The sequence below is a fragment of the Podarcis erhardii genome, assembly GCF_964252035.2.
Source record: "Podarcis erhardii genome assembly, chromosome: 1".
Classification (NCBI taxonomy): domain Eukaryota; kingdom Metazoa; phylum Chordata; class Lepidosauria; order Squamata; family Lacertidae; genus Podarcis; species Podarcis erhardii.
The window spans coordinates 31,202,375-31,230,256 of record NC_138497.1 but is presented as its reverse complement, the minus strand read 5'-3'; the positions used below and the strand labels follow the sequence as shown (position 1 = coordinate 31,230,256).

Sequence of the window (27,882 nt, the reverse complement as noted above, 5' to 3'; positions counted from 1 at the left end):
AAAGTAGGAGTTTCTGCATACTCAGGGGACTTTGCAGGTATGTGGAAAAATATTTGTAAGAACAGAGAAACCCTTCTAAAAGCAGCCTGAAGACATACTACTGGCCCCCTCCCTAACAGGTATAAAGCATTAGGAACAGTTAAATGCCCTGCAAGTGAGGAAAGCAAGGCTACCAAAGACCCATCTTTTCCTGAAAGGGAGAGGAGACAGAAACAGCCTTTTGGGGAGCTGCCCATCATCCAGTTCTCTGAAGGTTCTGGTGGAGTGGTCTTTGACATTCAGGAAGTGCCTGTCCTTTGCTAACCAGGAAGGGCTGTTGTCATGATATGATACCATGAGGGGAGGGAGTTCCCCTCAGCCTCCAGACCAGCCTTACCTGCTTAGCAGTGCACAGGGCTTAGTTGGAGATCATCCTGAGCACCAGTAAACCGGTGCCAAAGTTGCAAGCTTGGGATCTTTTTACTACAGTGGTACCTCAGGTTACAGACGCTTCAGGTTACAGACTCTGCTAACCCATAAATAGTACCTCGGGTTAAGAACTTTGCTTCAGGATGAGAACAGAAATCGTGCTCCGGTAGCGCAGTAGCAATGGGAGGCCCCATTAGCTAAACTGGTACCTCAGGTTAAGAACAGTTTCAGGTTAAGAACGGACCTCCAGAATGAATTAAGTTCTTAACCAGAGGTACCGCTGTATTCTCTCCTACCTCTTCCTTCCCTAGTTAGAGAGTGGGTAAAGGTAAAGGGACCCCTGACCATTAGGTCTAGTCATGGACGACTCTGGGGTTGCGGCGCTCGTCTCGCTTTATTGGCCAAAGAAGCTGGCGTACAGCTTCTGGGTCATGTGGCCAGCATGACTAAGCCGCTTCTGGCAAAACCAGAGAAGTGCACGGAAACGCCATTTACCTTCCCACTGGAGTGGTACCTATTTATCTACTTGCACTTTGACGTGCTTTTGAACTGCTAGGTGGGCAGGAGCAGGGACTGAGCAACGGGAGCTCACCCTGTCGTGGGGATTTGAACCGCTGACCTTCTGATCTAGGCTCTGTGATTTAACCCACAGCGCCACCCACGTCCCTAGAGACCAGATAGAAGGGGCCAATATCTCCCTATAAAAAAGAAGAAGAAAAACAAGTCTCTCAGATGGGGTGGGGGGAAGGAGGTGAGCAAAAGCCCTAATACTTTATTGCTCTATTTAGAATCTTAGAGTTGGAAAGAGACCCAAGGGTCATCTAGTCCAACTCCCTGCAATGCAGGAATCTCAGCTAAAGCATCCATGACAGATGGCCATTTGGGGACTAGCTGAGATGATTTCTGTGCTGCCAGCAACCCCCCCCCCCCCCCAGGACTAAAGCACTCATGGTCAGGGGTGCTTACACATCATGGTGCTGGATTTAAATCGCTGTATTGCTCAGTGATAATTTTTGCAGAAGGAAGGCTGACTTCCTTGTGGGTGGGGGCAGATTCTTGCTTAAGATTCCTTTGGGAGTTACAGCAGTGCTTGCTCTGAACCCGGAGCTGTCAAAGTTCACAAGAAATTTCAGAAAAGGATCATTGACTGCTGCTTATTCCTCATTTATGAAAGAACGAGGCCAACTCCTGTGGTGGAGTCAGACTTCCTGTGAGGTGCTCTGTTGACATCATTTGTTATATTAATTATAATAGTGCTTTAAGAACTCCTGCCATGAAGCAGGTCCTGAAGTCCAAGATCTACTGATACTCTGCATTCTTAGGCTGCATTCTTAGCACTGCTGGGATATTTTTTTATTAAGGTCTTCGCACCTAAAGATCTGAAATGGGGGTGGATGACAGCAGAGAGTTGACGTGTCCTCCATCTGTACACGCATGCATGGCGTTAGACATGTAGTAGAAAAACCATCATTGTTCACTGAGCACAGAAAAGTGCTTGGCATGGGCTGATCTTCAGTGATATTCTTCCTTCATCCCGCTGCCTTTTCTTCCACCAAGACCCACACGGAGCCTAGCATCCACACCCCACTTGAAAAGCCTCTCATTAAAATTCAGAAAAACAAAGTGGCTCAGTCCCTTGGATGCACACCTGGAAACCTTGGAGATCTACACAGACAAAACGCGTATTGCGATTCTTAATTATAAGCTGTGGGACTTACTGGGGTAGGAATACTTTCTTCCTCATCTTCCAGGGTCAAACTCAGGCGTGCTCTGCTTTCCTGTTTAGCTGGCGTCCTGCTGTGGTTGCGCTTGCTGTTGTTTGTCACTCCCGAAACCTGAGGGGAATCTCTACCTTGAGAATAAGGGCAGGAAGCCTCAGCAGCCTCAGGAGTGGGTCACTGCAGTGGACTGCAGCTCCCTTGACACCCTGTTCTATATGTTCTGGCTGTACTCAGCCTCCCCTCTACTGCACACAAGTCTGCTTCGTTTCAACATGAAAACAAAGGAACTCAGATACTGGGCAACTGAAATCAAAGGGAAAAGGAGCTGTGAGCCCAGGGTTCTGTTATATTCGGTTACAAGGGAGTGCTCAGCTGGTGTTTCAGGGAGACAGACCTGGAATGGAGGAGCAAAGGGCTTCTTCTTCCAAAGAAGGACACACAAAATCGGAGAGAACCGTGGATCTAATCTCCATGCTGAAATGTGCAGAATATGTTCCAGCTGTGTTCATTTATTGTATTCTGCATCTTCTTTTGACTTGATACTGCCCCTATATGCATTGCAGTATTTTTCAGCCTAATGCATCAGAGAGAGGATGAAGGTATATGGTCCCTTGTTTGACAGGGATAGGAGAAGTTAACCTACCACCACAGCCCTTGCCACAATATTCCAAAATTCTGCTCAGTGGTACAGCATGTTCTCTGCATGCAGAATGCCACAGGACTGATACAGGAGAGCAAGGAATAAATTCTCCCTGAAACCGTGGAACGCCATTTTTTGTCATTGCAGACAGCACTGCGCTACATAAATGATTGATTTAACATGGCATAAAGCAGCCTCCTAGGTTCCTAAAAAGCCAGATGCAGTCCAAACACATTAAGTCAGTTATATGCAATTAATTCAACACATCACCCTTCAATTTACAATTTGGAAGCAAATGCATAGCACCCTGCTTTTCAGATTCTCCAGCCACCATCAGTAGGAGAAAGAGCGTCATGATTTCCCCATCTTCTTCTATCCCTCTCTGCTAGGTTTCTTTGGGATCTTGACTTTGGCAGCATCACAGACTTTGGAATGTGGCTGGGAACTGCTGCTTCCCCTTTCACATGACCTGATACTGTCCCAGGATGAGCTGTGCATCATCACTGCTCTCTAAGCAACTGGAAACAATGAGACAAAACTGGAGGCTCCAGCAAGTTCTCAGCCATGTGCTGGAATGCACCCAGGTGTCCTGGCTGGGATAGAGCTGCATGGCAAGCCCTGATATGTAAAAGAATTCTCTGGAAAGTATCTGCATGTGTTGAAAATTCCAGAGCAAAATGTTCCGTTTTGTAACTACTCTCAATTGCACTGAAGTTATGGCATCAGTGACACATTTCATGCAAGCTGATTCCAGCACTCGGCATCTGTTGAAATCAACATTGAGGTCTGTTAAAAGGGTAACAGGAGCAAAGGATCTCAAAATGTGACTTTGGGTGGCATTAAACTAAATTTGCACAAGTGGAACAACTTTCGCTTCTACAACAGGACTCACCATACCATCCTCAGATCTGGCCAGGGGTGGCAGGGTGGGAGGAACCCAACATAACAGATTTATTGGGTGTAAATGGAGGAAGAAGGAAGTCCTGTTGCACAAGTGGAAATCATCCTACTGATGCAAAACACTACTTAGCACTATTTTCAATTATACAACCTATAGTGACTCTGACACATTAGGAGTATTTTCATATTATTGTGCTTTTTTCTGCTGCACGATCTATTTCAGGACCATCAGCCATAGGCAGACATCAATCACAAGGCTTCAGGGAGCTGTCCTGGAGCCCTGACTCAGGAATCTCTAGGCTACTGCACCTCTTTTGGGCCTTAGGAACCAAGTGGCGTGCCTTTCTGTTAGCATCCTGCATGCCATTCACAGACTTTGCTTCCTTCTTTGCCCCTTCTGGCTGCTTCTGTCTTGGATTCTTGGTCTTGCAATCTTTCCCTCAGTTTGTACCAATTACGCTACTTGCATCTGCCTCACCTGGCCCGACTACCTTTCTAGAGGTGATCTCAAGTTTGCCCTTCTGACTGTCAGATTCTCTCCTTGACTGCAGCAGAAGCTAAACCTAGCTAGCTCAAAGCTTTATCATACCAGTGATGATCACTTGCCCTCATGCTAGGATATTCATGAAGGCAGGCCCCGAGTTTATATGTCCATGTTGCACTATTCATGGGGCAAGTAAACAATTGACAAGATGAAAACTTCTGGTGGCATTAAGTAGCCAGGTGTGGTTGCCCTCAGGTAGCGAGTGTCCCAAAATCTTCTGTTGTCAAGTTGGAGAGGCCCTGTGTGACAACCACAGAATAGAAGCATAGAATCATAGAACTGTAGGGTTGTAAGAGACCCGAGGACCACCTAGTCCCTCTGCAATGCAGGAATTTGCAGCTGTGGTACATCACAGTGAATGAGGCTACCAATTTTGTATATGGACTTGCCTTAGGAGTTCAATATTAAAGTTAGTAACCCTATCAAGTAAAAGTAGCAATCTTATAGTAAATGCTAGATATGCATTGAGGCTCTATAACTCCAAGAAATCTGGGGAAAGGGGCTAAAAATCAGGGAGATTTCTGAACAACTTTCAGCTTGCCAGCTCAGAACCTCAGAAAAGGCTACATCATTAAGTGAGACAAAATGACTGGAGGTTAGGGAGGTTGCTATGTTAATAAGTTGGAAAGACTCTGATGATTCCTCATGCTGGAGCTTCTCGGGGAAAGCAGAATTAATTCATGGCATATGCTCCCAGCATCTGCTGCGGTGGCCTGGAGTGGCGGGATCACAGGGCAAAAGAGTGAGAGCCAAATTTTTGCATTCCCCCGATCCTTTTCTGCCTTGGCATGCAGCCTGTATTCACTAGGTAGATGGGGAAGCCAGAGCCATACCCACTGCAGCCGAGTTGCCCTAGAGCACAACATGCGGCTTGAGGGAAGAAGATGACTCCTGAACTGAAAGGAAGGCTCTGTGATGGTTCCCTGATTAGCAGATGAGTGCCCCTTTTAGTTACCTGTGCAAACATACTGCGTTATAGATTTGATCAGAATCCGCAGTCAATTGCCACTTCCTAGCACAAACTGCTGCGGGGCCTTGGTTTGTGGCTGTTGCTATTATTCCACCAAGGAAGTTAAAACTGGGGCAAAACATTTTGCTACCTGAGGCAAAGGACAAGATTCCCATTTCAGGTGCAGAAGACCACTGAATCTGACTTCAGCACATGCCGACACGACAGACTCCTACAAGATGCCGAGAAGCAACAAGAACACAGGATTTCAGAGTGCACACAGGGCTAAATGCTTTTGCAGTGGGCTTTTGCTAAAGGCACTTGAGCATGGCCAGGAACACAGGAAGCTGCCTTATACAGTCAGACCAGACTGACTGGTAGCAGCTGTCCAGGGTTTCCGACAGGGGGCATTCCCAGCCCTGCCTGAAGATGCTGGGGTTGAGTCTGGGGTCTGCTTAGCAGATGCTCTGCCACTGAGCCATAGTCCTTCGGGGTGGCTTTTAAGAAGTGGCAACCTGAGAAAGCACAGACAATTCCTTCTCTCCCTCCAGTCTCCTGCCTTTCTTCACTCTTTCACTGAGTTTTCCTGCAGGCCTTTCCAGAGCAGCTCCAAGGCAAGGCTACACAACCTGTTATCAAGGTCCATCTCCTGTCACTTTCAAGACCACTTCATTACCCCTTTATTATTCCTCTTCTTCTGCTTATCGTTATTAATAATCGCTCTGGATTGTTACGAGTGCTGACAGCTGCCCCTTGTCTATTCTTTCTGTCTGTTTTAATCCTGCATGCTTATCTGAAATAAAACCTGATCCTTTTTTTTAATTAAAGAAATCTGGTCAGCCTACTCTTCCCCATGCAAAGAAAACGCTGATTGCTTCTCCTGATAATAGGAAGAGATCTTCAGGCTTAAAGGGCAGGCGGATGGGCAACACAGTATGTTCTATAGTTTGGAGAGGGAGGACATCTCGATGGTCACTGCCGGGACCAGGCCATAGGTATGCCTATTTGCTCCCTTGTTCACATGGTCTGTGGAGGCTGGGCATGTGATCCCTGATGTCTACAGAAATGTTAGGAGAGTCTTCTGCAAAAGCTGTTTATAGTTTCCAAATGGGTGGGATGAGCCTGTCTAGTGATTATGTTTACTTCAGCTATAGGAAGCTGCCTTATTTTCAACCAGACCATTGGTCCATCCAACTCAGTATTGTCTATACATGGACTTGGAGTGGCTCTCCACGGTTTCACGTAAGTGGCACTCCCAGCCCTAATGGCAGATGTCAGGGATGGAAGCTGGGACCTTCTCCATGCAAGGTAGATGTTCTGCCACTGAGCTACTGTCCCTTCTTTCACAGTTCTTTTCTAGGCATGCCATCAAGGTGGAGCAGACTTGCTTTCTGTTGCTCCAGAGGGAGAGTCTAACACCAATGGGTGGAAATTGCAGAGAAGCAGATTTTGGGTTACATTAAAAGAAATGTCTTCATGGTAAGAGCTGCTTGACGGTGGAACAGATTGCCACAGGAGATGGTAGCCTCTCCTTTGCTGAGTCTAATCCAAGCTGCTGTAGGTGTATCCTGCACTGCAGATCATGCACCGAGCAGAGATCAGACCTTCCTGTTCTGTGATTCTTTGCAAGTGAGGTCCTTTCCAACTCTCTGGTTATTTGTAAGTAAACATTTCTTTTTAACTGTTCAGCCCCAAGCCCCGCAAAACAGAAAACAGGTAAGCAGAAAACAAATCAAAATACAGTGGTGCCTCGCAAGACGAAAAGAATCCATTCCGCGATTCTCTTCGTCTAGCGGTTTTTTCGTCTTGCGAAGCAAGCCCATTGACGGCTTAGCGGATTAGCGCTATTAGCGGTTTAGCGGCTTATCGGCTTAGCGGATAAGCGGCTTAGAAAAAGGGGGGGCGGAGGAAAAAAACCCCGCAGAAACTCGCAAGACATTTTCGTCTTGCGAAGCAAGCCCATAGGAAATTCGTTTTGCGAAGCACCTCCAAAACGGAAAACTCTTTCGTCTAGCGAGTTTTCCGTCTTGCGAGGCATTCGTCTTGCGGGGCACCACTGTACAAAATAGAAGCCATTAAATTTGAACAGGATAAAATAACAGCATCCGCCACATAACAGGAGATAAGCTGGGGCTAGAACAAACAGATCATCATGAAATGTCTGAAGGAAGAGGACGGCTTTCACCATCCACCAAAAACAGGCAAGTGAAGTGGGCCAAGGAAGGGAGTTGCAAAGCCCAAGAGCTACCATGGAGGAGGCCCAGTCCCATGCACAGCCACCAACCTAACTTCTGACAGTGGTGGGACATGGAGCAGAGCCCCATCCTTGAAGATCTCAACTGGTGGGCAGCATTATATGGGAGAAATGGGCCAAACCATTTAGGAGTTTAAAGGTCCTAAAGGTTCAGAGGTAAGTTGGGAGCCAATGCAAGAACAAGGATGATGTACTCCAAGCAACTGGGCCTCATCAACACCTTAACAACTCTCAAGCTGTTGTTAGCTCCACAATGGAGCTAATAACACAATTAAAAATACTGCCAGGTTGTGATAAAAGAAAACTGCACAAAAATGATGTATAGCTGGTATCTGACACCTGGTAAACTAGCAAAGATGTGTAAGTCAGAATCGGATCCTGTTAGAAGTGCAAGGAGAAAGAGGGAACCTTTTTTCATATGTGGCGGTCTTGTAAGGGCAAAAGAATTCTGGGAAACGATTTATAATGAGTTGGAAAAAATGCTTTTAAAAATGTTTATTAAAAAACCCAGAAGCTTTCCTTTTAGGAATAATAGGTTCAGAGGTACCGAAGAACAAAGGAAGTTATTCATGTATGCTACCATGGCTGCTCAAATGATATATATCAGCAACGTCCAACCTGTTGACAGGTAGATCCCTGGATGATCGCGGTCGATCGCAGGATCCTTATTGATTGCGGGATTAAAAGCAATGTGTAAGGAATGTTTCCGCCCCCCTTGCGCTGTCCCTACGTAGCGCCAAAAGGGTGATATTTTCTAGGCTGTTGCCATCGTTAGTTGGCTTTATGGTTTTGTCCTCCTGTTAGCACCGTAGTTAATGGATAGCCTTCCCCCACTAAAAAAGGTCCTCCTCCCTCCAATGACAATGAGTAGATCACTGCCAGTTTTTTTATACTGGGAGTAGATCGCAGTCTCTTGGGAGTTGGATGTGCCTGATATATATAAATAAATTATATATGATATATAAATACTGGCAGGTATCTATAGCAGGGCTAATACCAGCTTTAGATCTGGAAAATGGGGGCAGCGGGTGCAGAGGCAGAGGGAGATGATACACTTGTCTCTAGCACTACAGCATCTATAAAAATCTGAGTTTAAAAGTTTATTTAACATTAAGTAAGTGTCACTAGACCTGATTCCAGGTCTCCTGTCTTATGTGGTTTGGCTCTGGCACATGCACAGGGGGAGGGAACTGTGCTCGACCCCCACTTTGCCCCCTAAACAGCAAAACTGATGACTTGTATTACAAACTAAGTTTTCATATCCCTTAACACCACAAAATGTTGCCCGTGGGCACAGTTCACACATTCATCTGCCAGCTACTGAATGCTAAATCACAGAGTAAAGCACAGGCAGGTGTGAATCGATGCTAAATTACGGTGAATGACTACGGCAGAAATTGGAGATCTCTGTGCATCAGAATGCATGTGGGTTTATATATTGTTCTGTTCCTGCATACTTCTACGTTCAGCATTTAAGCATATGACATCTGTCCACATTGCAGTCTGATCACCAAGTCTTTTGTATACGTGTGTTTGTCATCTATTATTGGACACCTTTGTTCTGTCTATACCATATCAGACAAATGATTTCCCCCCCTTCCTGTTGGTTCTGCAGATCTCTGGGCCCATCTCTCTCCCTTGCTTCAATCCCCTTGTTCTGCTTCTGCCTTGCACATATGCACCAGTGCGTGGCTGAGGTTGGAAGTATTTATGGCAATTAAAATGTTTTGCCTGGGAGCTGTTTTGGGGCTTTTTTTTTGAAGTGAGGATTTTTCAGACTTCAAGGTGTTAACAGCCCCCTCTAAATGGTTTTGTTTTTTAATTGCAGCAAATGACTGCCGAGCCATTAAAACATGCGCCCCCCTCTCTCTCTGCAGTTGTTTCTAAGCCCTTGCAGTCCTCCTTCTATTTATTCTGTTTAATTCAGTCGGGTAGCTTCGGGGCAATGAAGATCAATACTTTACTTTGATAGAAAAGAGTCAGGTTTGAAACACAGAGATAAAACTGACACATTTTGTATAAATTTAATTAAAAATGCACCTTTAGTGGTTTGTTGCAAGCACAAAGCAAACCCCTCCGTCTAGCTCCCTTTCTTTCCTTCTCTTCCTCCCTTCCTCTCTCTTTCCTTTCTTGTTCCTAACAGGAAATCTTGGGATAGGCCTCGCCAACAAAGCAAGGCTTATTTTGTTGTGTTCTCCCTCCCTCCCCTCCCTTGCTTTTTTCCTCCTGCCTTGAAAGTTTAGCATTCAGGGAGATGGAAAGCATGTGAAATTCAAAACAGACCTTCTGCTCTCCCTCCTCTGCTTTGGTGTTGGTGGTGGAGGTGGAGGGAGAAGGCTCCCAGGTGATCACGGGGCAAGGGCCTTTTTGTGCAAAATCCCAGCAGACTAGTCACCCTGGGGCGTTTTCCATGTGGCTCTCCTATAGCTCCCCAACCCCCTACTTCTGGCTTTGTGAAGAGTCCCTTTTGTGGGAGCATTACAAGGCAGCATCTCTATTCTCTCTCCCCAGCCTTCCCTCTGCCTAACTCTGCTGCCAGGGAGGACATTTGTCTTGTGTTTTATAATCTGGCCCTTTCACCCGCTTCCCCTACATGTCTCTCTTTCTCAATCCTGTTTGGCTCGGTTCATTTTTCACATGAGTGGCTTTCCTCCCAGACTCCCCTCTGCTCTTGCCTCCGTTCTGCTCAACACCAATAAAATACGCACAACACAGGTAGGACAAGGTGCCAGGGCTCAGTGTGACAAACAGCTCACGCACCACTCAATAACCATGGCTGTAAATTTCCCCCTGCTCACCTTCCTCAAGCTGGGAGCCCAGTGGTCATGGCGGTACTGGCGGAGGGCGTTGTAGCTTGCTTAGGTTCCTGAAGCAAGCAGAAGGACACAAGGGGTGCATGCCTGTGAGCCAGTGCTTGATCCGGCCCTGCCCTTTGCAATACCACTTACTTACTTACTTACTTACTTACTTAACCCTGCAAAGGGTATTTGCCTGACACTGGTGGAACAGAGGCTTTAACTGTTCAGTTACAATAGGAAAAGTAATTAATGTGGGACTTTCAAGCAGCACCACCACTACTTTTCAATTGCTAGGGATGTCCTGCAAATATAATACAGATGCTCTGAATTGAACAGCTTTGGAATTTCAGCCTAAATTTGTTTTTTAATTTGCTTCTTTTGCTGCTTCCCTTCATCACAGTAGATTTATGGTTCAAATTTAGAGGCAACTGTATTCTACAGCTGTGGGTGCCACTGGCACTCCTAAGTACCAGACTGCCTGCTTAAAGCACACACGTAGCTCATTTCCCTCCTCAAAGAATTCTGGGCCCTGTAGTTTGTGTAGGAGTACTGGGAATTGTAGCTCTGTGAGGAGTAACTGCAATGCCTGCCATTCTTTGAGGAGGGAAACATGCTTCAAATGTGTTTTCAAGGTATAGTACAGGGGTCTGCAACCTTTAAGACAAAAAGAGCCACTTGGACCCGTTTCCGAAGAAAAAAAAACTGGGAGCCGCAAAACTCGTCATTATAAAAATAACTTTTTTGTCACTTTTTTATTATTTCTTTGTTTGACCCCTCAAAATTACTCCTCCTAATAGAAATAAACATTAAATTAACAAGTTACCTTTTTGTCTGTGTGTGTTCTTCACTCCCCTTCAAAACAGTGACCAGCGTACATGCCCCCTTTCAATGCAGTGACCAGCGTACATGCCCCTTACAATGTAGCAGGCGGGCGGGCGGGAAGGTGACGTCGGGACGGTGTGTGACTAATGCACGCACCGCCCCCATGCGACGTCACAGCCAGTACAGCGCCCGCCACAGTGGGGAGTGTCGGGGCACACAATGTGCCTCCTCCCCTCGCTAGTATCCGCTCCGGAGCCACGGCAAAGGTGTAAAAGAGCCACATGCGGCTCCAGAGCCGCGGGTTGCAGACCCCTGGTATAGTGTATACGCAGCCTGTATAACTCCACTGACTGAACAAAATAAGAGAATTCTTACCAAAAGCTTGGTGCGATGTGGGTGGGGCAGGAGCTTCTTCTACTCCTGGTCTGACCAGACCGAAGCAACACTGTCTTTCAGTGGCTTCATTTCTAAAAATAAAGATACAAAATGTTCTTAATATATATTTTCTTTTGCTTAGAAGGTTATTAAAGATATTGCTGTGGTTGTGAGGGGTAATCCTTTTACAGTGGTACCTTGGGTTAAGTACTTAATTTGTTCCGGAGGTCTGTTCTTAACCTGAAACTGTTCTTAACCTGAAGCACCACTTTAGCTAATAGGGCCTCCCGCTGCCGCCGCATGATTTCTATTCTCATCCTGAAGCAAAGTTCTTAACACGAGGTAATATTTCTGGGTTATCGGAGTCTGTAACCTGAAGCGTATGTAACCTGAGGTACCACTGTATTCAAAAACACTGTAGACGCCCAGTACATACGAATATTTCAGATCTCGCAGTGCTGGCATGCCTCTTGATTTTGTTAGGGAAAGTCCCAATCTTTTGGTCATTTTCACATGGAGTATGGTTTTTTTGTTCTCCTTATGTGCCCTAACAAGATACTAACACATACACACACAGTTTGAGACTATTTGTAGTAGATGATAAAATGGCTGTCTAGGTGAGCCCTTGATTATTGCATACTCAACAGCAGACTTTGTGGTAAAAGCAATTAAACAGCAGCTTTGAAACGTGCCAAGTTGCAGCGCCACAACCCCTTCAACTTCACGTCCGTCAACACAAAAGGATGGAAGTAGTGAGAATCCAGACGGGGTGCAATGAATCTCACCTGAGCGTTGAACTCCTCGTGTGGCCTTGAGCAGGTTGTGATCTGTCACCGCTTTGGTTCCTCATCTGTAAAATGGGAACAGTAGTGACCTATCCTCCAGGATTGTTGTGAAGGTGAAAACACAATAAAACGTCTGGTAGCCAATATATACTGATATACAGAGGATATATAAACACACACAGAAGAATTTGAATTACTGTACTGCTATTTTGCCTGTTTCATTCACAGGCAAGATAAACATGGTGATAGGAGAGTGGCAATGTCTGTAGGCCTGCTCCAATAAGAGATGACTTGAGAAAGCGCTCTCCATTTACAAATTAAGGCAGCAAGCATGCTCAGGACAAAACGGATTATAACCGTCCCAGCAGAACCTGCTTTAAATTAACAAATATTGTGGGACGGCGACAACATGGGGATGATGTCGTGTGCATGGCACCCCCCAAAAGACATGCCTGCATCCAGCACAGAATGCACATCACCATGCAGTGTGCAGCCACCCTTAAAGGACATTACTTCCCTCAAAGAATCCTGCGAACTGTATTTCCCCCCTCAAAGAACTACAATTCCAAGTATCCTTAACAAACATGGCTTCCAGGATTCTTTGCAGGGAAGTCACATGCTTTAAATGCGCATTGGGTGCGTGCGCTGTTCAGAGGGGCTATTTGCACAACAAATGCAGGACAAAAGCAAACAGGAACATTTTGCAGGATAAAAAGTTGCGGCATTTCCGTTGGTAGTTACCACCCCAAAACGTTTGCCGGTGCAAACAGTATTGAAAGCTGGATAGTGTATGACTGCCCTGATAGCATCCTGAGCAGAAATCATTGCGCAAATGTAATGATAAGGTTGGTTGGAGGGGCCCTTCAGTGCCTCCAAAAATGTCTGGCCTGAGAAAACACGTATATTTTCGAAGTCAGAGTACATGGTTGCCTGTCATGGATTCCTGTAGGGGTTTGTGAGGAGTTTATGGGCAGAGAAGTGTCCCCTGGACTATCCTGACGCGTGTACCTGGCTCTTACCTGAGCGCAGAGGAGCCCAGGAGTCCTACCGTCGTTCCTCAGAGCAGCTATGAGGGCCGAGAGGCGCGCGGAGATGAGGAGCCTGCGCTGCTCATCGCCGACTGCAGGGCTGCCATTGCTCGCCGACTGAGGCCTTCAATCCCCCAGCCAATGCAGAAGGAAAAAGTTGGCAGGCAGGCAGGCAGGCAGGCAGGCTCTGCTCTGCTTTTTCGGGGGCTGGTAATTGCAGGCACGAGTCACTTTGTGTTTGGGTGGGGCGGGGCGGATAAAAAATGGCAAGCGGTAATTGAAACAGAATTGGGAATCAGGACCCTCCGGGCAGCACTTGTTGAAAGAAGAAATAAAGATCGCTTGGGTCACCTCTTTTTGTAATTTGCGTTTAATAATCGTTCCGGGAGGTACGCACAAAGGGAGAGCCGAGACACGAGACGAGGCAGCCCAGCCAGCCGCTCCCCACCTCCCGCTGTCGGCGGAGAGGAGGGAGGCCTGAAAGAGAAGCCGCCTTTCAAGTGCGGGGCGGGACCGGCCTTGCATCTGCCGGCTCCAAAGGACGGAGGCTGGGCTCCCCCGGGGAGGGGCGGCCGGCCCGCCTTTCTGCGGCTCTCCGAGTCAGCTTCCGCGGGTCTAGGCTGACTGAACCCGCAAGTGGGCCCCGGCCCCGCTGGGTCTGGCTGGTGCTTTGGAGCAGAGGCCATGCCAGCTGGTAACGACTCCGGCGTGCATCGAAACTCCAGTTGAAACGCGCTCTCTTCCCCTCTTCTTCTTTCTCTTTCTTTCTTTCTTTATCTCTCTCTCTCCCGTTGCTTTTCGTGGTTCCTTTCCCCTGGAGCTGATGCTGTTTTGTTGTTCCCAACTCTCCCTGGTTTGCACTGAGGAGTCACTGCAAAAACACAAGGGCCCACTTTGAATCGGGAGTTTCAAAACTGGGGGCAGTCTGCATCCTGGGAAGAAGCTGCAGTGAATTTGTCATTAGGTTTAGTACAAAGTGGTGGTCGTAGCAGGGGGAGGTGAGCGACCACAGATTTAAAGCACATCACCCACCACACACAAGAAAAGGAATATTGGGAATTGTGGTTTGTTGTGGGTGCTATTATCTGTAAGGGGTAAACTACACTTCCCACAAATCTTTGGGAGAAGCCATGTGCTTTAGAATGTAGCCCAGAGATCCAACATTGATCTCAGTAGAATGAAGTTTGGAGTACATCTGAGCATGCACAGAATGCATGTCTCCCCAAACTGAAATTGGTAGAAAGATTGGGTCCCTGGCACTTTGCATTTGAGAAATGAATTGCTAGTCAGATTGATATCAATGCCAATTAACAGTCCCAACTCTTTTAAACAACATCCCAGTCATAGCATGAACCTGGAGCACATCCTTCCATATAATCCTCAAGTTGAAATGGAGATATGATTTCTGCCACCTGCTAGGAGGGAAATACCTTGCCCCTGCCTCATACCAGGTATAACTGATGTGTGACGTGTGAACTGACGGAGCATGTTTGGATCCCATCCATAACATATATCCACTGTGATTGGCTGCTCGGCCAGTGTACCTTGCACATTGGAGACCTGCAAATGTGGGCATCCACATTGGGGGCGTAGGGCAGTTTCCATCCTACTCCACAGCCTGATCAGCACTTTTGCTGCTTCCCAAGACCACTCAGGTGGCAAATCTCAGTGACACCCTAAAGGAATAAAAGGCATGATGCATAACTAAATAAATAAAATAGCTGCTTTGACCTCCTTGTCCATCTTCTTTCCTAGAGTCTCTAGTGCATCTTCTTTCTTTCTTTCTTTCTTTCTTTCTGTTCATTTTGCTCTCCATCTTTTTGAAAAAGACTCTAATTATAAAATACAAGATTTTAAAGGTGGGGCAAATCCATAAACTACAACCACAACAATTTTTATTTCCCCCATAACTGAGGGAAGCTTGCTGTGCCAAAGTCCAAGAAAATCTGAACTAGGCAAGCCTACACGGGCCATCTGTCCCCAGATGGTTTAAGTAAATCCATCTCCCAGGTACATCTGTTAGCCTCCAGAGAAACAGGGAAGATTCAGAATATGATGCAACTCCTGGTACCATGTACTGACCAAGTAGGCCAGGCAGAACTAATGTGCTTTATATTTGTGTATTTGTTCGTCATCAAACCTTTCTTTATCAGTTGAATCTGTCGATGTCATCATCCCGCACAAGGGCGGTACATCTTCTCATCCCTCGGACTAGAGCGTCCCTTTTTACCCTATTTAACCTGCCTTTCTCATTTCTCTTCTTGGAGAGATGGTTAGTGATTCTTGATTTCATAGTTCTTGCCTGCAGCCAGAAAGAAAAACAGCATCTGTTGGCTGCATCTGAACATGCCAACCAAGTTAACATTAAGCCCAAAGGGCTGTGCTTAAAGGACCATACTGCTGCTGTCAACTGCCAAGACTGGGCTGGGCTGGGAAGGGAAGGTGGAATTATCTTCAGTTTTTCAGTGATGGCTATATAGGGAAGCTCAGGCTTTCTTCCCCTATAAAAACCTGAAGAAACTATTCTTGTATGGGATATTCAGTGTATTAATTAATTATGTATCTGTTTTGGTTTTTAAACTTGCATATTTCACATGTTCTAGCCATAGCATCTCAACTTTGTCCTCTCAGTATATTGAAATTATGACCACCTGTTCTCTAACTTCCCTTTGAACTAAATTTGTCTTGGCCAGAGACACCTGAAATTGATAAAAAGCAGACCCACTCTTCTTCCAAACAGCTTAGGACAAGGTATTAGCTCCTTACCCTCCCAATTTTCAAAACTACTGTATTTTTCGGCCTATAGGACGCACTTTTTCCCCTCCAAAAATGAAGGGGAAATCTGTGTGCGTCCTATGGGGTGAATGCAGGCTTTCGCTGAAGCTTGGAGAGCGAAAGGGGTCGGTGCACACCACCCCCTTTCGCTCTCCAGGCTTCAGGAAGCTATCAGCAAGCCTGGGGAGCCCGCGGGAGTTCCCACAGGGCTCCCTAGGCTGCGGATAGCAGCCTGCTGCACGGAGTGCGGGGCGCACTGAAGCGGAGCGCGGGGTGCGCTGAAGCAGAGCGCCCCGCACTTCAGGCAGACATCGGCCAACCCCACAAGCTCGGGAGACAGCGGGGAGCTGCAGCGCCGTCATCCCGCTGTTCCCCAACCTGGTTTTGGGGGGGGGGGAAATGAAGGAAAAATTTTTTTCCTTTATTTCCCCCCCAAAAAACTAGGTGCGTCCTATGGGACGGAGCGTCCTATGGGACGAAAAATACGGTATCTTCTGGGGCAGGTTAGGCTGAAACGCAAGGGACTTGTGAGCATCATGGCCAATAGGATTTTAACTCTGATCACTCCAACCTCAGCAATCCTATGCATCAGAATGTAGGCTACTGGCTCTCCATAGCATGAGCCATGACTGACAGCCATATGCTGCTGACTAATGTTAATAAGATCCCCAGCTTTCTCTTCCCATTCCTGGCCCTCTCAGTATTAAGGCTGCTTATTAATAAGGCAATGTTTAGCCTGAAGTGCCTAAAGGATTTTATAAATATGTGATGTCAAACTACTTCAAAATGAAGTTTTTCCCTTGGGATGACTTTTATAAAAAGTTCAGGGCTGTCAGATCTTTGTCCTTGCCTCGACTTTGGTCAAATCCACACCATATATTGAAAGCACATCGCTTCCCCCAAAGAATCCTAGGAACTGTAGTTTGTCCCTCGCAGAACCACAACTCCCAGCATCCTTAGCAAACGACAATTCCCAGGATTCTTTGGGGGAAGTCATTTGCTTTAAATGTATGGCATGGATGTGACCTTTCTATGGACATGTCGTCCTATTAGACTTTCCTTCACTTTCTAACAAAGATGTAGGTAATATTTAGGTTCTTAAAGTTATTATTGTAGTTAGATTTTCAAATTACGTAAATTTTTGAAAGGGGAGGGGCAACCTGGTGTGTGTGAGGGCAAGGGCAACATTAGCTGTCATATTATTTGTGGTGTTTGGACTTGTGTGGTTGGTGCCAATGAAGGCTTTCATCCTGTTGCAAATTGCAGGTGTGAGGGTATCTGATTCTGATCACGAACATAGTGGTGATGGCAAAGAATTAAAGCCGTGTCATCCTGCGTTATGGCTCCAAACCAGCTCATTCTTCCATGCCTTCTAGGTCTTTAAAAAAACAAAACTTATGCAAGGCTAAATGACATGAATAACACCATGACCCTCATGGTCACATCCTCAACATACATTAAAGCACTTTGGCCTAGGGATCATTTTATTGTAAGTCCCAGCAATTGGGGGGTGGGGGGAGCCATGACGTTTAACAGGTTAAAAAAACACAACCCACACTGATATGTTTGTATTAGTTATATGTAGCTGGTGGTCATACTTTAATATCAAGAGAATCACGTGCTATGGCTATCCAATAGTTCTTACTTTAAGGGAAAGCCTTGCATTTCAAAACACAACACCTCCAAACCTCCCAAGAATCTCAGAGAAGAAGCAGTGCTACACCTAGTAAGTTCTGAAAGAACAACATATGTCAAACGGCTTTCTTACCGTTTTTGGAAATACGTGACCTGTGTACACTGTGATAGTGGTCTGTCCTTATTGTTGAATAGATTTACAGCTTTCTAGACTCTTGCGTCATTAAACAGCCTCATTCTAAGTATCCTCATAGAGGTGCACACTTCCCAGTTTGAACACAGGTGGGAGAAGGCCCAGCAGAACTATAATAAATGTATTAACAAGCACACACAGGGAAATTTATGTATACAGCGTGTACGTACATATACACAGACAATCTGGCCTGTTCCTCCCGATGCCGTAGCTCTCTTCCTCCCATCTGTTTGCTGTATAATTCCTTGCTAAAGTCACTTTCTCTCCGCAGCCCGCAGGCCTGGGTGCAGAGATTTGCTCCCTCCTTTCCTCAACAGTCCACTGGGCTTGTGAACATGTGTTTCTGGGAGGCAGACACCAGCTGGCTGGGGGAATATTTGCATATTCAGCTAAAACTGCCAGAGCCGAGCTGGGAACGCCTAGAGGAGCCCATGGCAGGACAGTCGAAACAGAGAAGCTTTGGTCAGCTAGAGGTCAAGTGGAACAGATTTCCAAACCAATGGCCAGATGGTGGGTGGAGATGGGGGAAGGGAAGGGCTCAAACTTTTGCACCAGATAAATAAACTGTTAAGTGAACAGCTGACCAATGGGCTGCAGCCAAGGAGTGAGCAAATGTACTTTGAGAGCAAAACAAATACAGTAATATGGAGCTTTCAGGCGGGTTTTGGGTTTATTTGCTTCTGTTTGTTTACAGGCAAAATGCCTGCCAGGGGAGAGGAATACAGGGACAATATTTTTGGGGGGAAGGCATAGAATTGGGAATGGGTGGGGGGGGGTCATTATGTTGCTTTGCAGTTTTCACATCCCATAGCATCCCTGGAAATGAAAGTTGGACCACCCATGGGGCCAGGGGTAGGAAGATGTTTTTGTACCTATCACAATTGTGGCTTCAAGTGAGGTAAATATTTATCATATGTCAGGAAGTTCAGAGCCCAGGGTGTGGTGGTGGGGCAGCCATGAGTGGTCAAAGAGAGAAGAGGGAAAAGACTGGGAAGAGGATGTGTCAGCAGCTGAAGGGGTAACTGGGCTTAGTGAGCTGGGAGAGTCTGTGGCAGAGAGAAGTCACTGGAGGCAGAGGCAGAAGCTGAAGCAGGGGAAGAGGGAGGCCAAGAGGCAGATGTGAGTCTGGCTGGTGAAGAGTGACGGGTGTTTCCCCCTCCTGCTACTACACGCTATTTTCTCCACTTGTCTCCCAGAAGCAGAGGAGGCATGAAAAAGGTCCCCTCCCACAGCGGAGTTTAGTGAAAGTAAAAGGCATCAGGTGATCCTATCAAAGATCACCAGCAACCCATGCAGTTTGGCCCTCCTAAACAGCAGAGCAGAAAGTAGCTGTTTATATTTTGAGGGCCATCTCCTTCTTTCGCTCACAGTGTTCTCTTTTCCCAAGATTCACCTCTTTGATAACCTCTGTCGCTTGCAAACACTTCTTCCAATATGACCCATTTCCTTCCCACACTATGAGCAGCTGCTGCAAGATGCCTGACTCTTATTTGTTTTATGAATCCCCAGCTTCCATAAGGGATTTTTTTTTTTAATCGAGCTAGAATAGATCCATAACCTTGCAGGACAAGGACATCCGCCTGGCTGCTGGTACACACGCTGCGTCGCATTTCTACGGCTCCCCCCCCCCCAATTACTCTTCATTCCCCTTAAGAAAATAAAACATTCTCCCACAATAATGGGAGTCCAGGCAGAAATCTTTTGCCTCGTCCCCATCTGGGTTCGGTGGGGTTTGGGCTAATTTGGGAATAAGAGACAGTAGGGAGGAGGCAGCTCAGCTCTTTCCATCTGATTCATTTGCAGGCTGGGATGCAGGAAAGGAGGCCGGAAAGACAGAAGGTACTTAGGGAGGTGCTGAGAGATCAGGTGACTAAGGACCATGCTGCATGGTCAATTGCTTTTAGGAGACTTTGTGAACCTCACCTGTAGATTCTGGTCAACATGCTTATTTCACACTAGGACTGGGGGAGATAGTCAATTCAGTATGCAAAAATGCTGGCTCTGTCAAACATACACTTTCCAAAACAGTGTAAGAAGTGAAACAAAACCATCTTTCAAAATTTGCGTTTGTTCAAATTTTGCAATACAGTTCTCCAAACCAAACTTTTTCACGCAAATGCAAATATTAGGGGGAAGTGTGCACAAAAGTGAAGATACTAGTGAGAATAACATACAAAAATGCATTATATGGATGGAAATTGCTGGCAGAGAATGTGTACATTAGTCAAAACTCCATTTAAATATGTGTTTATTCAGAGAAATTGCCACTAAAATCGGGTGAATTTTCACAGGGATTTTTTAAAAAACATAAATAAAAAAGCAAAATGCTGCAAAATGTGAGGAAGTGAATTTATTACTGGAAAAATGAGAAACAGAGAGAATCAATTAACAGGTACTCCCACCCCTATTTCACACTGTGAATACGTGGTAGAAAACTAGATTAAGTGTTGCTACTAGCCAACACAAGAAGCTTACGGCTCCATATGTGCCCTCCCTCCCATTTTATTCTCAGAACAATCCTGTGAAGTCGGGACAGGGTGACCAACTCAGTGAGCTTTATGGCTGAGTTGGGATTTGAATCTGGGTCTCCTTGGTCATAATCTATTACATCACATTTCACTCGGTTAGTCATTACACTGCATATGCAATGAACAAAAACCTCACATTTCAAATGCTTATTGAACACGACAGTCTTCATACATTTCACACACAAAAGCCCAATCCAATGCACATGTTTACATGGAAATACTAATGCAGTTTGCATAAGACTGTAACCTGAAGAGGGGAGCAGCAAGATGCCTCCGGGACAGAATCAAGCACATACCAGAAATTTAGGTTTGCACAATTGAAGTGGAATAAAGCAATCTGTCTCCCTTGTGAAACAAATCCACCCCCCCTCCAAAAAAACCCCTCACTTTTTGCAGTTAGGAAAGTGATGGGGAATTGTATTCAAAAGTGTGGAATGAATGAATGATTAATGGGAAGACTTATAAACACAGCACCAGCAAATCATGATGAATGCTCATTGCCAAATAACCACCCCGTCAAACAAAGAAGGATGAATGCTCAGTGAAGACGGAACATAGTCTAACCGCCACAGAAGCTTTGTGCAAGCAAATCAGGATGAATGATCAATAAACAGGTTGTCTGAAAGAGCTCTCACTTCATGACCATCTAACACGTGAGGCACATTTGTTTTATGATACATGGACTAACAAATTCATAGTAGATAGCGTGTGTGTGAGCTCCTTCCTCGAAATCTGGCATGCTATGTCAAATAAATTTTGAAATACTTCAGAACACATCCGGAGTTACAGTTCTAAAGCTGCTTTCTGAACTGTACAGCTTTGTAGAGCAACTCAGGCTCCCTCCAGCAATCACTAGAGGTCTCTCTCTACCAATGAGTTCTTGTCTGGAGGGCAAGAGGAGAGAAACACACTTGCTCTCAATAATTTCTTCATTGGGCACTTGACATCTCGCAGCTTTCTGGAGAGCACAAACCCAACTCACCTATAGAGGTCTGTATTTCTGTGGTTCAGTGCTCCCCTAGATGCAAACTGACAGGGAATGCCGTGCATCATGGCTCGCAATTGCTCCATAACTTCCGCAGCACCTGAAGTGAAGGAGGGCCTTTTTGCACAGTTTCATGTACGATAAATGCGTCTTTGTTTCTCATTTGTTGCATGTTTCCTCCAAGGTTGTGGAGGGACACAGCATTTTCCCACAACGTTTTGTATTTGGGGATGTGCAATTGCCCATTCATTGTTATTATTTTCTGTGACATGATTAATGATGAAAAATACAACTCACCCACCTGCATGCCTGCGCAATTTTGGGGCTGTGCACTCCCCTTTTTTACAGCTACAATAAAAAAGCACTTATCTAGTGAGAGGGAGAGTTCAGAACTTTTGTTGAGTTTTCTGAAAAATATGTGGAATCAGCTTTTTTTTTTTTTAAAGGGAGGCCAATAGACTCCTGCAGCAACGCTAATTGTTATCTCTCCTGCCTCCATTACCTGCAAACAGGTGACTTTGTTACTGTCACTGTAAAAAAAAAAGGTTAACTCATTGTGCAGGCAAAGGATTATTTAAAAAGCGATTAAAATTAAAACTGCAAGTATAATGTCCATATGCCACATTAGGTATCCTATATTTGGCTCAGGTCACCCTCTCTCAAAAAGGATATTATGGGACTGGAAAGATGCAAAAAGCAGCAACCAAAACGATCAGGCAGTTCCCCAGGAAATGTTTTTTTCCTTTTCAGTTTAGGGAGCAACGACAAAATAACCAAGGAGATCCTGATAAAGGTTTATAAATGGTACATGATGTGGAAAAAGTGTCCAGAGTTTAGTTTTATTTTATCCCTCTCTCCTAATTCTGTACTTGGTGTCATTCAGGGTGGACAAAATAACTTCATTGCACGGCACATAATTTTGCTGTTGCAAGATGTAGCAATGGCCATTATCTTAAATGGCTTTAAGAGGGGATTAAGCGAATTAATGGAGGACAGGGCTAGTCATGATGGCTAAACAAATCAGTATTATTGCTCAATAAATAGCCAATGTTGCCTAACTGCCCTAGAAACAAATCAGAACTATTCTTTGATAAACAGCTGAAGTTGTGTAACCTTTCCACAAAGAAATCAGGATGAATGGTCAACCTACAGGTCGCTGAGAAGTGAACCTCATTTGGGGTTACAGAATGCAACATGGTCTAATTCGTGGTATGCATATGGAATAGTCAAGCCATCTTAACTCTACATTTGCCACAATTGAGTCCACGTGGCCAATTTCTGGGCACTGATTTAGACTGATTCTATATCAGTTAACCAGAAAGAAATGCAGGGGGTATTCCCTTCTCTCCCCCAAAAATGCAGGTAATATTTTTCCTGGGCTATCCTTGTGTTAGGATACCACCCATGCAGATGGCCAGTCTGTCCTAGTTCCTGTCAGCTCTTTGATCCATAAGGGGCCAAGATGGTTTGGCCTCATAGGTTTGCAGACCTTAGAGCTCTATAGAGATATCAAAAGTGCTAAAATAGCATTTTCAGTCCCTGCAGTCAGCATCTTATTTAAGTGCTTTAAGAAAGTGATCTTGCTAAGGAAGCAAGTTTTATAAGGGATTTTCTAGGAAGTTCTTTCCCGTGTAGATAACTTTGTTATCTTGTCATCGTCGTGAAAACCCCTGGCACCGCGATCTTTTGTGCCACCTAGTCAGCAATTTCTTTGGTCGCCATTTGAATCCCTCGCAATCATCATCAATCTATCCAGCCTGCCACAAGGCTGGAGAGGATCAATCTAAGAGCAAAGAAGACTGGGCTGTTTGCAGATCTTTGGGGGCTCTCGGGGGAACCTCACAGTGTTTTGATGAGAGTGAGCGTGGCAGGAAGCTGGGGTGATAGATTGAAGAAGATGAGGCCATTGCTTGGTTGAGAGGTGATATGCAGCAGCTGTGACAGGTGCCTATGTCTGTCCCCTGAACCTGCAATCTCTCCTAATAGGGAAGATTGAGGAGCCCAGAATGAAACATGTCATGTCCAAGAGAGATGGGGAGACAGGTGGGGACTCCAGGGTTGCAAGCTGCAGAAAGGAGATGAAGGGAGGGAAAGGAGTACTCGTGGCGACGCAGACACTCATCAATGTGTTCTTTGTACGCTTCTGAAATGGCAAAGCTCTTGTTAGATGGTGTTTTAAAACTTGCAGCTTATTTGGTGAAATTGAAAGAATTAAACTGAGAAAAGGGAAAGCCATAGCTGAATGCCAAAGAGACATGCTTCCAAGATAGTAACATCAAATTCAATGGGATTTCCTTCCAAACAGACGTTGTTTTGGATTGAGGTGTGATTCTTCTTCTTCCTGGGGATTTATCTTATATTAACACTGCCAATTCTTCATCTAAGAAATCTCCTTTTCCATTAGTAATTTGAAGCCAGAGAGAAATTAAATGGGTATACCTTTTTGTTCTGCATAAATCAGATAATCTGCCTTTAATAATTACAGATGGAAATCTGAACAGAGAGTACTTCATTCATGGAAGGAGTTTCTTTGAAGGGAAGCAGAGTTGCAACTCCCTTTCTGTGAACAGAAGATCCTTCCTTTCATGGGATGACTACATTGGATCCCACTCAACGTGTTAAACTATTTGTGTTGTAAAATTCTATAGCACTTTCCCTGGGAAAGATGGCCAAGGTAACCCATCTATGGCACTGATGAACAACCCAGATCTTCTACCTATCTTCCTTTCTTCTGTGCAATTTCCCCTCACTTCCTTGGTTTGCTTTACCTATGGTGTAGCATTATCTCTATGGTTGTATGCACACTTCAGCCTCTGAAACACCGCAGTTTGAGTTTTTCTAATGACACTTTTGTAGACATGGTTTTTCAAGGTTCCATACCTGAAAGCTGTGCAGACAGCATGAGCAATTGTGAAATCATTTATAATAATATAATAATAATAATTTATTATTTGTACCCCGCCCATCTGGCTGGGTTTCCCCAGCCACTCTGGACGGTTTCCAACAGAGATAAAAAATACACTAAAATGTCACATATTAAAAACTTCCCTGAACAGGGCTGCCTTCAGATGTCTTCTGAATGTCAGGTAGTTGTCCATCGCCTTGACATCCGATGGGAGGGCATTCCACAGGGCGGGCGCCACCACCGAGAAGGCCCTCTGCCTGGTTCCCTGCAACTTGGCCTCTCGCAGTGAGGGAACCGCCAGAAGGCCCTCGGAGCTGGACCTCAGTGTCCGGGCAGAACGATGGGGGAGGAGACGCTCCTTCAGATATACTGGACCGAGGCCATTTCCATCTGTCCACATGTGGCTCTGTGGCTAGTGCACATTAGTTTATTTGTCCCCTCCCTTTTCAACACCCACTGCAGTCCATTTCCCCTCTCTGCAAGTGAACTGTGAAGTCTCAGTTAGTTACGTAAATTGCACTCAGTGTTCATCCAGAAGCTTTCTTCTCCTGCAACATGTAGGCAACTTTATAATTTCTCTGACAACTGCATATCTCTTCTTGCAGGGCACTCTGGGTATGCTCAGAGGCTGCTTGTTCTGGTGCGACAGAATGGCTAATTACTGCCTGCAAATGTGTGTCTTATTTTTGCAAGACATCAATGGCATTGTAAGCTCATTGTAAGAGTCTCTCTGTCCTATCTCCAGACAGGAAGGAACTTCACACAGCTTGATTTCTTGAATGAGGACTGCAAAAGAAAAGACAAAGACACTTCAGGCTCAGATGTATCGGCTCCCTGTTATACCAATCAATTCCACTAGAGCCATTGTGGTTTCTTACAGGGCAACACACAGCTATGTTTGGTTGACGGGCAATGCACGAAATGGATGCACCTCAAATCTATTAAACTGCCACCATAAGCAGTCAGATGATATGGTTCTGGGTGAAAATAGTTTATAGTGATTGCAGCATTAAGCTGATCAAAGCTTTGGGGTTTTGATAAACTGTAGGTATTACTTTTTTATTATTTTAATGCTATGGTGGAATCTAGTCCCTTTCCAATTGATCAGTACTTCCAATGTACCTGACTGATTCATTTGTATTTCTGGTCACAGAGCCATTTTGCAACTCAATTCCTTTTCCTAAAAATAAGAAATAACAATTAAAAACAGTAACCATCCTGCTCCTCCCACTTAATTAATTGTTTCATGAGCTTGTTTGGTCCTAGAATTAGTTGTCTTCCATCCAATACTGAAATCACCCATTTAAGCACTTTTCATCCAATGTGTGCATCCAATGTGCTTCTGGTTTTTATTATTATTCTCATCAGTTTGTCAAGTTTTTAAAATTATTGTTTGATATCAATTTGATTTAACATAGTGATAATAAAAGGAAAAATTATCCTTCTTGATTGAGTAGGCAGATTGCAAAAGACATTGGACTTGTATATGTTTGCAGCTGTTTGCGTTCCATTTACCGTAATCTGCATCATCCCCTAAACTGCAGCAACCCAAGACAGTGATAATCCAACTACTTGGGGAAAATCAGGCTCCAAATCACTCTGCTCAGGTTTGCAGAAAATTTGTTTCGGTGTTTTGGGGTAGATGGATCAGCTGTCAATTTCTGCCTCTCCCCTTTCCACAACCACTACTTCCTCAGTGCTTTCAATTCTTTTCCAAACTATTTCCCTCCTTTTGACCCCTCAGATTTGCACAATCAGAAAATTGCACAAGAAAACCATATTAAAAATTTCTAGGGGCAGGAATATAAAGGAGGGAAAAGTGGAGCATGGGAAGGAGAGAAAAAGTATACTTAGCGCCTCACACAAAAACACAGAGAACAGCTCAGACATATACTGAATATACCATCACACAGAAAGCACCCTGCTCACACTCTCTCTCACACAGAAAGTGCCCAATACAAAGCAACAGGAACAGGAAGTGTGTGCACAGACACAAAATCAGAAAATAATAATAATTCTACACTGGATATGTTGGGCAGCAATCTGAAAAGTGTGATTTTCAATCGGTTTTCTTCATTTTCCATCATAATTGTAAGGATGAGTTAGGATCATATCCTTTTAAATGCATATAATTCTTTTGGTCCCTTAGATCTACACAAAACCAGAAAACTGCACACAAACACATTTACAATTGCCTCTGTGAACTTTTGCACAATTTAATGGCAATTTTTAAAAAACACAACCAGAACAAAAACAAGGTGCATGTGCAGCTATCTGTGCACATCCCCTATCAGTAATTAATTGGCACCGTAGAATCAACAAATTAAAAGCAATGCCTACTGGTATGAATGTCAGTGGGGAGGGGGATGAATTTGCTCCTCGTATATAAAGTCAGATGCAGATCCCTCTGGTCTAATTCAAATGGGGAAAATGAAGATTAACAGCTGAATAATGTTCAAATGTAGACAAGCCCATAGGCACTGCTGTATTTAAACAGTTCCAAGTAAGAGAACCTTCCAGATCTACAGCAAAGCACCTAGAGATCCACTAGTAGATCCTGGTCTATCTTCTGCCATGTACGCTAATCAAGAATTATGCTGCAAATATGTAGAGCCTGTTACATGAATACTAAGTTATGAGTGTTATTTTTGTGAGGCTTGCGAGTTTATCATTCGTTCATTTCTGGTTAAGTTACCATGTTTTGTGTTTCTTTTAAATGGGAGCAAATTTGCCCAGGCCGGGGCAGATTTAATTCATGTAACAAAAGGTGTGTAGATGATAATAGTAACAACAACAACAACAACAACAACAACAACAAAATTTATTTATACCCCGCCCTCCCCAGCCAAGACCGGGCTCAGGGCAGCTAACAACCAATAATAAAAACAAGTTGATTAAAATACAACTTTAAAAACAAGATTAAAATACAGCATTAAAACATTAAGATGCAGCCTCTTCAGAAGAGGAGAATGGAAAAAAGAAAGAGGGGGAGGGAATCAAATTGATTCTAAGCCAAAGGCCAGGCAGAACAACTCTGTCTTACAGGCCCTGCGGAAAGAAATCAGATCCCGCGGAGCCCTGGTCTCATGAGGCAGAGCGTTCCACCAGGCCGGAGCCAGAGTTGAAAAGGCCCTGGCTCTGGTTGAGGCTAATCTAACTTCCTCAGGGCCCGGGACCTCTAGGGTGTTGCTATTTATGGACCTTAAGGTCCTCCGTGGGGCATACCAGGAGAGACGGTCCCGTAGGTACGAGGGTCCCATCATTTCATTAGGATGCCATTCCAATCCTTCTCAGCCACAGCTAAAACCATGCCACTTTTTTCCACAGCTGCCATAGAGCAGAGGCGTAGCATGGTGGGTGCTGTGACGCCAGGCACAATTTTGAGAGGGGGTGCAAACAGGCACCCCATAGCAGGCTCCTTCATCAGAGCCTGGCTCTGCAGCAGAAGAGCCAGTGCTTGTGCCTGGTGAAGTTCTGTCCCTGGGTCAGACCTGACCCGGCAGAGGAGAGCAGGTGAGTGGGTCTGACCTGGCAGCGGAGAGCATCCCACCTTGGCTGCGGCGAGGCACACCCAGCTGCAGTAGCTCTGCCTCCGCTGTCAGATCAGGCCTGACCCGATAGTGGAGAGCAGGGGGAG

At 45.2% G+C, this 27,882-nt stretch overlaps 2 long non-coding RNA genes across 2 annotated transcripts; one reads left to right on the top strand and one right to left on the bottom strand.

The window, feature by feature from the left end:
- Positions 1-631: 631 nt before the first annotated feature.
- Positions 632-18,307, bottom strand: LOC309345230. Its single transcript, XR_014158121.1, has 6 exons — positions 17,998-18,307; positions 14,769-14,900; positions 13,216-14,095; positions 12,197-12,261; positions 11,412-11,503; positions 632-3,533 (listed from the first exon to the last, which is right to left on the bottom strand). It is a non-coding gene; the product is annotated as an uncharacterized lncRNA (long non-coding RNA).
- LOC309345568 lies at positions 16,700-25,052 on the top strand. The gene is made up of 2 exons (XR_014158305.1): positions 16,700-17,078; positions 24,851-25,052. It is a non-coding gene; the product is annotated as an uncharacterized lncRNA (long non-coding RNA).
- The last annotated feature ends 2,830 nt before the right edge of the window (positions 25,053-27,882 follow it).